Raw genomic sequence first — 15,228 nt, forward strand, 5'->3', positions numbered from 1 at the left:
GCTGCTTCCGATGTGGCTCCTGGAGGATGTTAGTGTGATTGCGTGGGGTCTTTCTCTTGAAAGGTAAGAACTATTTTGTTAGTGCCTGCTATATTGGTCTTTGCTTCAATGAAAATTGTAGCAGTGGGAGAGGTCTGAGATAGGACAGGATCAGCCCAAGCCTTACTTGATTGTTGACCTGGCCTAACAGTTAGGCCTGCTCCTGCCCATTTCATAAAAGCCTATCCATTAACATCACAAAAGGGCTTGCTCTTGGGTTTGGTTCAGGCCTCAATAGAAAATATCTGCAAAATGTAGGCGGTAGGCCTCAGAACAACCCTTATATCAAATGGGCTTCAAAATCAGTCCCACGGGGCTGACCCACATGCCTCCCAGGCCTGGCCCAGACACCCGAAGGACCAGTCCTGATCAGCTGCCACCCCTAATGATAATATCTTAGTCATTGTCTGGTGTTGATTTTTGTGTTCTTTGCAAACCAGACCCACCATGGTTCTGTATGGAATTGACGACTTACGAGATCTTTTTGGACACAAGGTAAGCCAAGATTACTTCAAGTCACAATAAAAGCATTTCATTATTTGTTATTTTCATCATACCTAAGAATTTATTTGTGCTGTTGGATTTAGGTCTAATCCAGACCAACCCAATCTGCCGCCTTGGAGTTCAGTGGGTTTCAGCTCCATCGAGATGAATTGGATGTTCTAGCCAGTTAGATGTTAGTGGGGTAATGGCAAAAGACCGGTAGTTTTAGGGTCTCAAGTACTGTGTAAAAATATTTTTGGTGATTTGTTGTAACTAGAGATTAGTTTTAGTGAATTTTTGCAAGAGTACTGATCTGGTTTGAACATGGTGACTGGGTCTTCTCCACTGCAAGTGGAAAGTAGGGTTGGATTTGTAGTTGCTTGATTTCAGCATTTCCTGAAATTTGCCAATTTTTTTAATCTATCCAACTTTGTGTCCTAATGGTTTTGGTAACTAGGGCATCATGAGCTGAAAGAATGCCTGTTTCATCGTAGAAATTTAAATGGGAGTGGTATTCTAATGATTGTAATGTAGTCATGAATATGAACCATCAATCACAGCTTTGCCAGGTCCACTTCTGTCAATATGGCATTGTTTTATGGTGTGGCTTAGCAGGAAGGGACAAGGGGAAATAAACCGGCAAAGTCAGTAAGACTAGCACTGAACATCTAGAAGCTGCTTTGCTTTCTCATTTCTGCTATCTTCATGGGTCTGTATGCATGGAGATTTTTAACTCCGATATTTTCTAGGAACCTTTGTAAATTACAATGCTCATGGTATCGTGCTTGTCGTGGCCATTCATTGGGTGACCATGGCTATGTATTTTCCATGGCCTGACCAACAGATTTGAGTCCAGTCATATGGTAGGTCATGCTGATGGAAAATCGTTGATTAGATAGAATTGACTTAAGATCCATTGGAAGTATGTGGCACAGCTGGTGACTAGACCAGTCTGATTATATGGGCCCCAGCTGATGTCCAATCTGAGTATCCTCAGAACTGCTGCCATGAGAACAGGCTTCCTTACTAATACTTGTAGCAGTACGCTGCCCTGCTCGCCTTGTAATTTCATCCACAAGACCAGTACGGTCTCATACATTTTAGTGCACGTACATGAACTATGCCAACTTAACATTTTCTTCTATTTCTTACAATTGGTGTCTTATAGTTTTTTCTTTTGCCCTCGCAGGAGATATTTCAATTTTACCAGATGTATCTGTTGAACCTCTTATCAACATAATTAAAGGTACCTGAATGATTATTTGGGTCTTTTGCAGCTTCATATTATCATAAATATAGAATGTTCACCTGGTAGTAGATTTCTGGTGTTGCTTACCAACCTAGTGACTATCATAGTAAAAATAATTTTGTTATTATCTATGCTTGTGTTCTCAATATGGACTTGATATACTCAGATGCCAAAAAGCCTTCTGTTGCTGCTATACAAGGACTCGCACTAGGTGGTGGCTTAGAAATGACAATGGTTTATGGTTACTGGTACGTGGTTGTATATTATTTTCAAGGTTATATTCTCAATTTGATTAATTCTCTTCATGTTTAACTTCCCACAGGGATGTCGTGCATGAGTTGCTACACCAAAAACTCAACTTGGCTTGCCAGAATTGTCACCATGAGTTATTCCTGAATTTGGAGGTATTGCTGCTTTCTTTTAGATTGAATCAGGTCTCTCGAGTTTGCATTATTTTAGGTGTGTCACATGCAACATAAAATCTTAATGATATATTCATTTTTTTTTTCTTTAAAGGTACCCAATGCCTCTCAAGACTAGTAGAGGTGTCAAAGGCTGTCCAAGTGATGCTAGTAAGTCTTATCTTTATTATTTTATTGGGAACCACAGGCCTTAGAGACTGATTTTCGGTATTAAGAAACACAACTGATCAGCAGATAAATATAGGGTGATCCTTGAATCTAGGTTCCAAACATATGTTACTATCTTATTAAGAAATGTTTCATTCATTTTGTTGATAAAAAGAAGAAAAAAAGAACATAGGTTTTTTTTAACGTTCTTAGTCAATCTAGGTTCCAAACACATGTTACTTTCTTATTAAGAAATGTTTCATTCATTGTGTTGATAAAAAGAAGAAAAAAAGAACGTTGGTTTTTTTTAACATTCTTAGCCATCTGGCCACTTGATATGATCCAATGTTTAGAATACATGTTCAGTTAGGCCTTATATGCATTCTTGGTAGTCATAAGCTGTTTTGTTATTGGAAATGAACTTCACTTAAGGTTGGATTTGCTTCATTTTTGGGCTCATACCTTAAAATGATATGAGAAAAGGGATGGACAGCGTGGATAAACAAATACATCACGGTGGACCCCACAAAGATCTGCCCGTTACAAGCTAGAGATGGGTAGGCAATTTGTTTTCAATATTTTGTAATTTTTAATTGATTTTTAAATGAGAAACGCCGATGGCTTTTAACCACCGGCGTTGGTTAAACAGGCCGTCGAAGAGCAATGCCAATGCTTCCTTTGCCTAGTGAAAGCAGATGAGGATTACGCCGACGGTTTTTGGCCGTCGGCGTTGTTCTTTTGTTTTTTATTACTAAATAATAATAATATTTTCTCAACTTCACAATAGAATCGGACTCTAGAACCAAGCAGATTTAAAACTCACATAAGCCACGGGACAGAAAACAACACAGATTGAATGCCTACCATTGGAAACTTGATGAGGCAAAAAGAAGTTTTCAATCAGGATGATATTTGTTTGTACAACTTATCCCAATGTTAATAACATTATGAACGGTTTGGATGGTATATAAGCATCATGGTAACAAGTTTTCAATGTTACATTTATATTCTCACTGTTTATTACGTGTGGCTTAGATGAGTTTTGGATCTGCTTCAATTTTGCCATCCTATCCTATTGCGAGGTTGAGAAAATAACGAATGGAGTGAATTTCTCATAGGCATCATTGTGGCTCCACATAGCTTCCAACCATAGGAGCTTCAGGGGCTTTATAAGGCAATTCGCATCTGAATTTCGTATGATAATCACAGTGGCCTTGTGTCCGTCACTCTCCAAACTGTTTCCTTTGGTGTGACACCGAGATCACAGGTTAGAATGGCCTAACGCCTAACGTTGGTTTAAATCTCACAGGTCAGTCCTGTATTTTTTATTTTAAAAAAATAAAAATTATTAGCCTAAATCTGGACACTTGGTTGAGGGACACCTGTCATGATTTTTTAGGGCTCCACAGTGATGCATATGTGAAATCCATTCCACCATTGGAGGTGTGATCTGAAGTTAAGTCAGGTAGACCACATTAAAGAAAACAATTGGGAGAGGACGTCACCACCTTTGATTTTTGCAAGGTACATTGATGACGATATAAAATTCACTCCAACAATTAGACGGCTCAATAATGTTTAGACATGTGGCCCAAAAACCAGGCCCATACCCAATTTAGGTGGGCCCAACTAACGAAAATAGTACGGGGTGAATGTTGCCTAAACAACACCCAAGTCTGTACTAGAAAAGATCTCTGTGCCCACCATAATGTTTTATCCAGGCCATCCATCCATTATGGCAACTCCTTTTTAGAACAAGTCCAAAACCGATGTAGATTCAAATCTCAGGTGGGCCACACCACAGGACACAATGATGATTGAATGCCGACCATTAAAAACTTCCTATGGCTCCTATACTGTTTATTTGCCATCCAACCTGTTGATTTGATTATGCAGACATGGATGAAAGGAAAACACTAATATGAACTTGATCTAAAGCTTTTGTGGCCGGAAGAAGCTTTTAATGATGGGTGTTCAATCATCACTCTTTCATATGGGATGGTACACTTGAGATTTGGATCTTCCTCATTTTTGGTATCATCTTTAAAAGTGCTGGAAAAAATATAGATGGAGAGCACTGATAAAATACATACATCGTGGGGGCACAGAATGTGCTACGCTGGAAGCGGATAGGGGACACAATAACTCAGTACCTTATAAACTCTGTAGGGCCCACTTGGATGTATGTGTCTTATCCAGTCCGTCCATCCATTTTCTCAGCTCATTTCAGGGGAAGAGCTCAAAATTGAAGCATATCCAAAGCTCAAGTGGACCACACCACAGGAAACAGTGGGGATAATGACGTCAGCCATTGAAAGCTTCCTAGGGACCATGTCACAGGGATGTTTATTTGTCATTGAAGATGTTCATGTTAGAAAGTCACAAAGACATGGATAAGGGAAAACACAAATATAAGCTTGATCTAAAAGTTCTGTGCTCTCAAAAAGTTTTCAACGGCAGGTGTTTATGTCCCATTATTTCCTGTGGTGTGGTCCACTTGACCTCTGGATATACTTCAATTTTGGTTTTATGCACTAAAATGATATGGAAAAAAGATGGACAGCTTGGATAAGACACATATATAACGGTAGGCCTACAAAATTTAATAAGTACGCAATCCGCGTATTTTGAGCCCACTACCGGATTTCCTGCAAAGCCTTCAGAAGTTCCTGCGCAAGGATGCTGGGTGGGGCCCACCGAGATATTTGTGAGAAATCCACCCCTTCCAACCGTTTTTCGAGCTCTGTTTAGTAGGTGCGACTAAAAAATGAGATGTATCCAACATTGAAGTGGGCCACACAAGGTGAAAACAGTGAGAATTCAGCGAGAACCGTTAAAGCATTCTTATGGCCATAAAAGTTTAGTTTTGCATCAGGCTATTCCTTTTGGTGTTTTCACTTCGTCCCATTGGGAATGACCTTGTAAACGGTTTAGATAGCAAATAAACATCAAGTTGGAGCCCAGGAAGGTTACAACGGTAGGAATTTCTTTATACAATTCTCCTGTTGAGTTTTGTATCGAGAAATTTAGTACCGTGGACCCCACCTTTTATCCAGCTGTTTTTATGAAAGAATACAAACTTTGTTTTGCCACTTAGACCTGCTCGTACGGACAGCGAATTTGAGGACGAAAATTCCCCTCCTTTCAAGGAAACGGATTGGGTACTCCACCTGCCACCAGCCAATGGCGGATGGTCGGTGGTCTGTGGACCCCACCATAATGTATTCTTTTCATCCATTCCGTCCATATATTTTTCCATATCATTTTATGGTATGAGACAAAAAATGAGGTATATCCACAACTCAAATGTACCACATTACAGGAAACAGTGTTGAATGAGCGTAGACCATTAAAAACTTTTAGCAGGGCAAAACTCATATGGTGATGTTTGTGAGAAATCCTCCACGTCTAAGTTCCTTCATAGGGTCACAAAGACCTGGATGAAGAGGAAAAACAAATTTCATAATGATCCAAAACTTCTGTAACCCCTAAAAGGGTTTCAATGGTAGACGTTCAATTCCCCACAGCCTTTTACAGTGTGATCCACTTGATAGTTAGATCTATATTATTTTTCATATCAAGCCTTAATATGATCTCTCCAAATAGATGGACGGTTTGGATATAATACAGACCTCATGATCAGAGCCACAAAAGCAATGCAGCAAAAAAAAAAAAAGTAATCTACTGCTGTTATAATCTGTAGCTAGTGTATCGAAAATTGTAGCGATAATATTGAAAGATGTTCGATCTATATTGAAGGTCTTTTTACGACTACACTTGAATTAGGTTATTTTGAATGGCGAACATTATTTTTATGAATTGACCCACCTTAAGATTGGGTGTGCTATAATTTTGGGTAGTCTAATAATAATGTTGGTGTGCATCTATTAAACAGGTTGGATGTGAGATATATGGTACGTGGGCCCCACAATTTTCGATTTCCACTTTGTTGTATAGAAAAATAAAGGAGGGCAATAATGTAGTATCTCATCTTAAAAAGAACAGCCCTGGAATGCCTCTTACTAGAGGCAGTATTTGGTAAAATCAAATTCCTTGAAGAATTTTGTGGTAAAAATTCCAATTATTTATTAATTTATAACAAAGATCTTTAAAATTGATTATTCTCAACCAAATTTTCTACTAATATCCGGAGAAAATGTCAAAATCTAAATCTCTCTTGCGAAATTCTCATCCTCCGGAATTGCCAAGAAGATTTGTCACTACTTTCCATTCATCAGGTGGGCCACAAGCATACATTGAGTATGAGCATCAGCTATATATTGATTCAAGTATGTAGCCAGCTTGATGAATGGAATATCTTAGTTTTTGTTAAAGGCGATCTTTATGATTTGACCAACCATTTCACCGCTTGGATGTTCTACAAAATTGAAACCTCAGGGGAACTAAAAACTCTATGTTAATTGTTAAGTTAAACATACACGCAGATGGACAGGGAGAGGGGGATGCATGCTACACAGCGAACGTAGAGTAGGATTGTGGGTGAAGCAGATTATATGCAGAGAGAAGGGGTGGGGGGCTACTTGCTTGCATGGCAAGATATGTGAAAAATCCCATGTTGGAAATCCCTATTAAATCTCAAAGTCGACCTGGACGCTCTATGCAGAGCACAGAAATAAGGGTTCGCGCCAATCCCTCCCTCTCTCTGGCATCAGGATGTTTTCCTTTGAAGATGTTCAGAGGCCATCAGATCTTCCAAACCTTGGAAGTTCTCATTGGTGGGTCATTTTTTCTTTGGACAATACTACGGTAGCCGTCTTATCTTCTTGGGGTGCAAAGGGCAGCTCCCATGCTGGAAGGGTGGTTCTTGATCATCATTGTTTTGTTAATCAGTTTCTAATGAAGAAGAAATGGAAACATGATTGGTGGAGGATATCAATCATTTTCTTGAGCAGCGATTAGGGGTAATTTGGATGGCTGGAATTTCTTGGGAAGCAACTTACAGATGGTGTTTGGGGGAGGAAATTCACTTGTAAGTCATTTACAAGCAAAACTACTAGGAAACTTCATGGGGCTAGGGGTGCAAAACTGCTAGGAAACTTCATGGGGCTGGGGTTAGCAGTCACTTCCCTGCAGGTGACTTGCAGCTAAAAGTCACTTACAATTTAAAAACTTACAAGTGTCCAAACGTCCCCTTAAAGATAACTTGTACCACCATCACTATCAGTGTTGTGTATCAACCACCAGTCAAAATTTCTGGATTATCAAAGTTTTTCTCTTCGACTCGCCCGTTACTTTTTGAAGCACTTTGCATGTGGGGCCCTTGTGGTGTGCGTCTCTCTGTAATTTATAATATAAGTGGGTTTGTGTGCCAGTTGGGCCTACCTGCCCATTGCCATCCATAGCAGGAATTGCAGATGTTGGCAAGTCGGGGAATACTGTTGATAGTAATGCACTTTTATATGTTGGAAGTGAGGTTAACTGAGATCAATGCTGGAATTTGCAGTCCGAGCAGAATAAATTGGGAGAGGCTTATGGCTTCATATAGGGGCATACAGAAGATTGATGCTCTAGATACACATATTGAGGTGGTTGGAGATGCAGTAAATCAGACTGGGCCAATAAATGTGCTGAATAAAGGATTTTTTTTTTTTTACACATGCACCCAACACACACACGCCGTAGTGAGATTTCACCACACACACGCCATAGTGAGATTTCACCACCTATGGGTATCGAACCCAAGACCCCGTTTTGAAACTCCTTAAGAGTCTACCACTGAGGTAACGACTTGAACCCGGAATAAAGCGTTTCAGTATATTATAAGTGATCAAAAGATATTGCATTAACCCAGCCAGCTGAAAATAAGCAGTTATGGAAAGAGATGTTTGTGACAATTATTGTGAGATGATTAAGAGTATAAAGTATATGGAACAGATTCAAACATGATGTGCTCCGGTATCCTCCCGGTTCATCAGATAGAACTTTTTCCTTGCTCCTCCCCCAAGGCAGGGGAAAGAGTTCTATCAGTCCCATTTCCAGTTCCGGAAGCAGTGAGTTTCTTGTAGGACTGTGGCAAGCAAGGTGAAGCAAGGGACAGTTAAGGCTGGGAGCTTCTACCTAAGTGAGTTGAGGGGGAGGGGTGATTACACACTTCAGATTATGTTGTTCCTCATCAGGGATGGGCTACAAATCCCATGTTGCTAACTGATTCAGTGTACTCCAAGGTACATGAGCTAATTCTATCAGCTGGTCATTGGCTTCTTTGGGGGGAATGTCATTGCAAATATAAATCCGGAAATCATCTGGATTCTAATGCTATAATAGAATTTTGAAATGTAGTGGATGGTGTTAGCCTGATTGATGCAAGTTTACTTGATATAATAACCGGTATGGGAATAGGCAAATATGGCTCGATAAGATAGGCGATGTTTAATATGAAGTGGGTTCGGTGAAACTCGAGTTTAACCGAATCATTTTCCTTTGCTTTTCTCCTTGCAAGATGATTCTTGTAACTTCCTCAAGCCATTTAAAGTTCTAAGGATGTGGACCCTTCATGATGGTTTTCTTGAGTTTTTCGTCTTTTTATTAGCCAATTGGAATATTACTGTGGTTGCATTCTTGTGATGTTATATTCTTAAAGATGGCAAGGTTAAAGGAAGCTCTTAAAGGTTGGAAAAGAGGCAGCTGAAGGTAATGTTTTGCAGACTGAATATGCATTGCATGGTGACAAGGATTCAATGGGGGATTTTCTGTAAGAGGAAGCCAAGCAGCAGTTGGCCAAAATTCAATCAGGAAGAAATTTCTAAAAATAACCAGAAACAAATGACTGGAAAACGTGGGCAGAAACACAATTTTCCCATGCTTCAGTGGTAGAGAGAGGAAGAATCCACAAAGTAGAGTTGCAAAGTGACCAGTCTTTTTCACTTATAGCATAACCTGTTACCCTTGGCCTTGAAAGGGGCTCATCGATGATTTGCTTTTGCTTGAGTTCATCATCTACAAGACAAGGAACGCTATTAGATATGTATGATTAACAAAATAAAATTGAATTCTGGGCTTAGTGTTGAAGATCAGACTTTGATTGCAAGAGAGGTCATTAGAATTTTCAATTACATACTTACTTTTGAAGTATGTGCTCTAGTGCAGTGTATTATTTATCATATTCCTAAGCTGGTATCTAAGGAATACTGATGCTTATGAGACATCCTGATTAAGTTAGGTTGGCAACATTTAATATTCCAATCGATAGTGTGCCAAGCCAAGATTGTATCTTGGGAATTTTTTCTTTCCTGCTAGTAGACATTTATTTAACGCATGTTTTTTTCAACAGTGTGTGTTCAATTTATGGGCTTGAAGATCCTTCAGGAAGTTACAAGTTCCTTGCTTGCACTTATTCCTAAAGTGGAGAATCCATCCAAGTTTTCGGAGTTTAAACCAATTAGTCCATATAATTGCATCTATAAGATATTTTAAAAATCCTTACTCAGTAGGATTCTCCCTAAACTCATATCACATGAGCAAGGTCCCTTCGTTAGTAGAAGAAGCATTTCTGAAAATATAGGATTGGCCCATGAGATGGCGAGGGAGTTGGATTGGCCCTTTTTTTTTTTCCCTCATTTCCTCATTGCGAATGATACACTGGCTTTTGTCAAGGCAAATGAAGCTCCTTTAAGGTTATGCTAGTGCTTTGGTCAACTGTTTAACTAGCATAAGAGCAGCTTTGTCACATCGGAAAAAGTTTTCCGTATCGGACTCAAATTATTGCCCATACCACTAACTTAAAGAGATCTTATCTTCCCATTAGATATTTGGATGTTCCACTATCCAAGGTTCACTCTTCCATTGTTCGTGTCTGGTTGATTTGATGGTTTTTGTCCCTGTTGCTGCTGAAGTATTATAGCCTATAGCATATCGAATCTGTGTTTGCAATTTTTCTACGGGGGAGAAGCAGATGGAATTTAATAAGAAACATTGTATTCTCAATAAAAACCATTGTGTTGGATGAAAAATGATACGCTACACAAAGTACGTGAAGCGATCGCATTGACGTGTTGCTGGAGTTGCAGCTAATAGCTCTAATATTTAGAGGAGTTTACACGACGTCTTGGGTGAGGGTTTCTGCAACATGCAGTGGATGATGGTTACAGACAAGGTTTGTTATTGGTGACATTTGGTTTGGCATTGATCTGCCTAGGGATCACATTGCACAAAATCACGATGTAAATACTGATGCTCTTGTGAATGAGTTTCTGGAAGAGGATGCGTCTAGGATCTAGATAACCCATTCAAATTGATGACTCAATTTTAGATGTATATAGTCCAAAATTAAACAAAGAAGATGATAATAGCCATCTAATTTTTTTCCCTTTTGAATTTGAACCACTCACTATGTTACTTTTAACTATCTTGATAAATATCTAATTGGAAAATTATGATTGCTTGGTGGAGGAATGATGAAGTCCAAAAGGCCATTAGTGAAGAACAATCATTTTTCTGGGCCTCAAAAGCAACTAGAATGAAAAAGAAAAAGTGTATATATATATATATATAGAAATGCCAAAAGGAACGCTGAGTAGTAGCTGAGGCTAAACTTAAGGCATGATCTGTGTAATCGATTAGGAACAAGAGAAGGTGATAAAGATGTCTTCAAACTTTAAAAAAGGAGAGAGAAGGGTAGGACCTAGGTTATGTTAGATGCATTAAGAGTGATGACTAGATGCTATTGGTTAAAGGCAATGAAATCAATGAAAGGTGGAGAAGTGATTTTCAAACTTGTTAAATGATGACTGCTCCAAGAGCATCAAGATAAAAGGAGTCATGACCAAAAATGACACCAACTATAGATACTTCTGTAGAATATCTGAAGTAAAGGAAGCTTTGGGAAATATGAAGACAGGAAAGGCCCTAGCTTTAGATGGTATACTGGTAGAGATTTGGAAATGCACATGAGATACTAGTTTATTTTGGTTGACAATGTTATTCAACAAGGTTGTAAGATCATGGAAAATGCCCAATGACAGGAGGAAAGGTGGGGTTCCTGTTTAGAAGAATAAAGGAGAAACTGACAAGCAAGTTTAATCTGACTAATAAGTTTAAACTTATTAGTCATAGTATGAAACTTCAGGAGAGAGTAAGGAATGAGATGAATGTATCAGAAAGTAAGTTTGGATGTGCTAGGAAGGTCAACCATTAAAGCTATTTTCCTTCCTAGACAATTGATGGAGACATATAGAGAGAAGAGGAAAGACCTCCACATGGTTTTTATTGACTTATAAAAAGTATAAGAGAGGGTCGTTAGTGAGCTAATCTAGTGGGTGTTGGGAAAGAAGGGAGTTTCAAAAGGATAAATTGACATGATTAACACATGTGAAGACCAATAGTTGAGAGACAAGTGAGTTTCCAATTAACGTAGGCTTACTCTGGTGATTAGCATTGACCTGTATCCTTTTGCATTGGTATGAATGAGTTAATGAGGCATTTACAACAAAAGGTCTGGGGGTGTATGCTGTTTGTAGGTAACATAATTTTGATTGACAAGATGAGGGAGTGGATAAACACAAAGCTAAATCTATGGGTGGTGCTTTAGAATCTAAAGGTGTTAAAATTAATTGCACTAGAACAGATTATATGGAAATGGAATAATAGGATGCAATCATATTAACAATAGCAGTGGAAACAAGGAATTAGTTAAGATTGTTGACTAGGAAGAACCCTGGGAAACTTTAAATGGCAACTTCATCAAAGAAATGGCCTGGGAAGTAATTGGGGTGCATGGCTCAAAATAGAGAGGCATGTCATGGAAATTGTTAAATGGAAGCAGCTGGAATGTGGATGAGTAACATTAAACACGTACAGCTCATCTGGATGAAATCCAAGGCAAGGGGGAGGGGGTGGCATTTGCAGGGATCACAACAGCAAAATGTTATTCACATTCCATAAATCCTACGGCATGGTTTCCAACTCTGTTGTGGAAGCTAGAGGGATATTGGACGCCATCAGCCTATGCAGGTGCCTTGGCCTTCTCAAAGTTAAGAGTTGAATCTGATTCTGGGATGGTTGTGGACTGTCTAAAATGCCCTAGATCAATTGTGCTGTGGAATCTATGATATATCATAGAAGATATCAAAGCAGAAACTTTTAATCCAAGCTTCAAATTTATGCATATCTTTAGGGACCGGAACTTGGTGGTGGAATATCTGGCCAGCTTCAGAAGCTCCAATCCAGGATTCATAATATATAGATTGAGGCCCATTCTTCATGGGAAATCAGGGGAGCTCTCTCCCTTATGGAGAAGATATTGGTTCCATGAGAAGGCGATGAAACTGGCCCTCCTTGTCTGCTCTGTGTGCTATTAATTGGGTCTCAGTGATGATGATTCCAGACCTTGTAGAATGCAGGCCCGGCCCTGTCTCTCCCCCATCCGCCTTTGATAGTGTTCTTTGTCTCAGCTTTGTGTTGCCTTATTTTGGTGTTGATCTGCTCTCAGTTGGAGCTATCTACAGCATTGTGTAGCTGAATGTTGTTCCTAGTTCTAATGCTCGTTGAAGCAATGTGATCCCAATGCTGATGGTGCATACTCCAAGCTCCCTTCGCAGTGAAGCTCTGTCATGTCACTCTGGTTGTTCCATGCTTCTGCCACGCCCTCCTGTGTTTTTGGTGTTTCCAGCTCTGTCAGATCTGATTTTGATCCTCTAGTTAGCAGGCTGGTCCTCAGCCTCTCTCCCAGGCCTCTGGTAGTTGCCAGCATTGTGACTCTGTTTCAGTGCGAGGATGGTAGAGTGTGGCATGGTGTTGTGGGTGGTTCATAATGGCTGGTTATGTGCTGCTGCTGCACTAATAGAGGTCTCTTGTTGTCTCTTGTGTTCTGTTGATCTGCTGTTGGGTTACAAGGATTCAGGCTGAGGTAAGCTAGTTTTGTTCTGTTGCAACAGAAGCAGGTCTCTCACCTTCTGTTGCTCAGGAAATGCTCACTATGGTGTGTTGTGCTAGGTCTCAGCTGTTGTTCAGCAGCAGCATAGGGAGGAGAACTGCTGCTTGGGTTTACGTGACAGTTGGCAGTGGATGTGAGATGCCTCGGTCTAAATGTGTGGGGTGTCATGTTTTGAAGATCTGGATTTTATTTTTTTTTTCCCTTGATTGACAGGGGTGGTTGGGAGGGATTCTGGTTGCAGGTGGCGCCACCATTGTTGGTTCATTATCATGATTTTTTGTGCAATGTGCTCCCACAGCAAGAGTGTGTGTGTGTGTGTGTGTGTGTGTGTGTGTTGCAGGTGGCGTTGCTGTTGTTGGTTCGTTATCATATTTTTTGTGCAATGTGCTCCCACAGCACGTGTGGTGGAGTTTTATGTCATTGTTGCATACTAATCAAATTGAAGGGGAAATTTAGAGGACATCTACAAGACCAGACATGCTTCTTGGGATAAAGTGTTGGGAAGTCAAAGGAATAATCTATTCATATGTTAAGCATAGCTAAAATGAGATAAGAGATGGATGAGTGGAAATATGATGAAGGATGAAGAATATAACTAGAGATGAATACATTCAAGGGACCTTCAAAAGGTAATGAGATTAGGGAAAGTAGACTTAGATAGTTTGGTCATGTGCAACCAATATTGTCAAATGGCATAAGCGATTCCATGCAACCCAAGGGGGTAGTGCACCTATGCGATAGCATAATCACATATGAGATGGCCCAACTCCCAAACTTTTTTTTTTAATTAAAATGAAAAATTCAAGGATCTCTCTCTCTCTCTCTCTCTCTCTCTCTCTCTCTCGGAGTCTGAAACGTCACTTATTTCATTTTTCTAATCTGCGCATTTACTGGTGAAGAGACCTCAAAAGCCAGATAAAGAGATTGGCGATGTGTGTGTGTGTGTGCAGTTATCCCTTTAAAATCCAACCTCATAGAAGAATACGCCATTGAGGAAAAAACTCTTAATGACCTCACAGGAGGAGATATTACTGTTTAAGAAATTTAAAAAATAAAAAATCCTACCATTTTCTTTAATTCCACACACCAAATGATAGCAAAAGCAACACGTGTTCCCTTAGAGAGAGAGAGAGAGAGAGAGAGAGAGCCCTAGAATGAGGTCCCTTCTCATTTAAACTTGAGTAAGGTCTTTCCTTGCCAAGCTTAAGACAAGTTCGAACAGTAGAAAACTAGAAATGGCTCCAAGCATCCATTAGAAACTGGCAATTCAAAACAGATGGTCAACTGACTCCACGTAATCCCAATGCAAAGCAAATGTTCAAGAGAAAAATTCTCTACGAGTTGTCCAAAGTTGAGATTTTGCCATTGCAACCTATGAAAATTGGTTGAAAGATTAACTAACCAGGTTTTTTCTTCACGATAACTAGCCAATTTTTTATAAGAAGCTACAGTAAGGACCAATGAACAATGAGGCCATAGACCCCATTTAACTTGAGCAAATAAGGAGCTAAATCATGTAATCACTACAATTATCAGTAACAACCTGATGCAGGACATGAAATTAAATATGACATGCAAGAGTTCAAGCTTTAGATTAGACCAATTTTAAACAATCACAAAACTCCACATCCTACATACGATTAAATATTCAAAAAGGAAAATCTATGGGGGTCCAAGCCTACACAAGTTTAGGGCTAGATCAAATAAAATTATAAACCAAAAAAGCCCAAAGGAATGTAAGATTCATCCACTCTTACAAATGATTGTTCCCCAATTCAAGAGATTCACCATGTTCCAATTCGGGGGAAAATCTAGGGTTAGCAAATTTGGAGATAATTGGGATTTGGGTTAGGGACCTAAGATAATTCGGGGGAAAATCTTGGGTTAGGGACCTAGAATTAAGGCTACAGAAGAGGAAAATAGAGGAAAGATAGAACCTGAGATGAGCCACGTGCGTAGACAGCAGCTGGCCCTGGGCGCACGTGCGTGACCACTCG

General features: G+C 39.6%; 1 long non-coding RNA gene across 1 annotated transcript in view; it reads right to left on the reverse strand.

Moving 5' to 3' along the window:
* Positions 1-8,986: 8,986 nt before the first annotated feature.
* The window catches only part of LOC131227629 (uncharacterized), a 34,437-nt gene continuing 28,195 nt past the window's right edge, over positions 8,987-15,228 (reverse strand). Inside the window, exon 2 of the long non-coding RNA XR_009162389.1 lies at positions 8,987-9,297. This is a non-coding gene — a long non-coding RNA (uncharacterized LOC131227629). The remainder of the gene's footprint in view (positions 9,298-15,228) is intronic.

Source organism: Magnolia sinica, chromosome 15 (genome assembly GCF_029962835.1).
Source record: "Magnolia sinica isolate HGM2019 chromosome 15, MsV1, whole genome shotgun sequence".
NCBI classification, from domain to species: domain Eukaryota; kingdom Viridiplantae; phylum Streptophyta; class Magnoliopsida; order Magnoliales; family Magnoliaceae; genus Magnolia; species Magnolia sinica.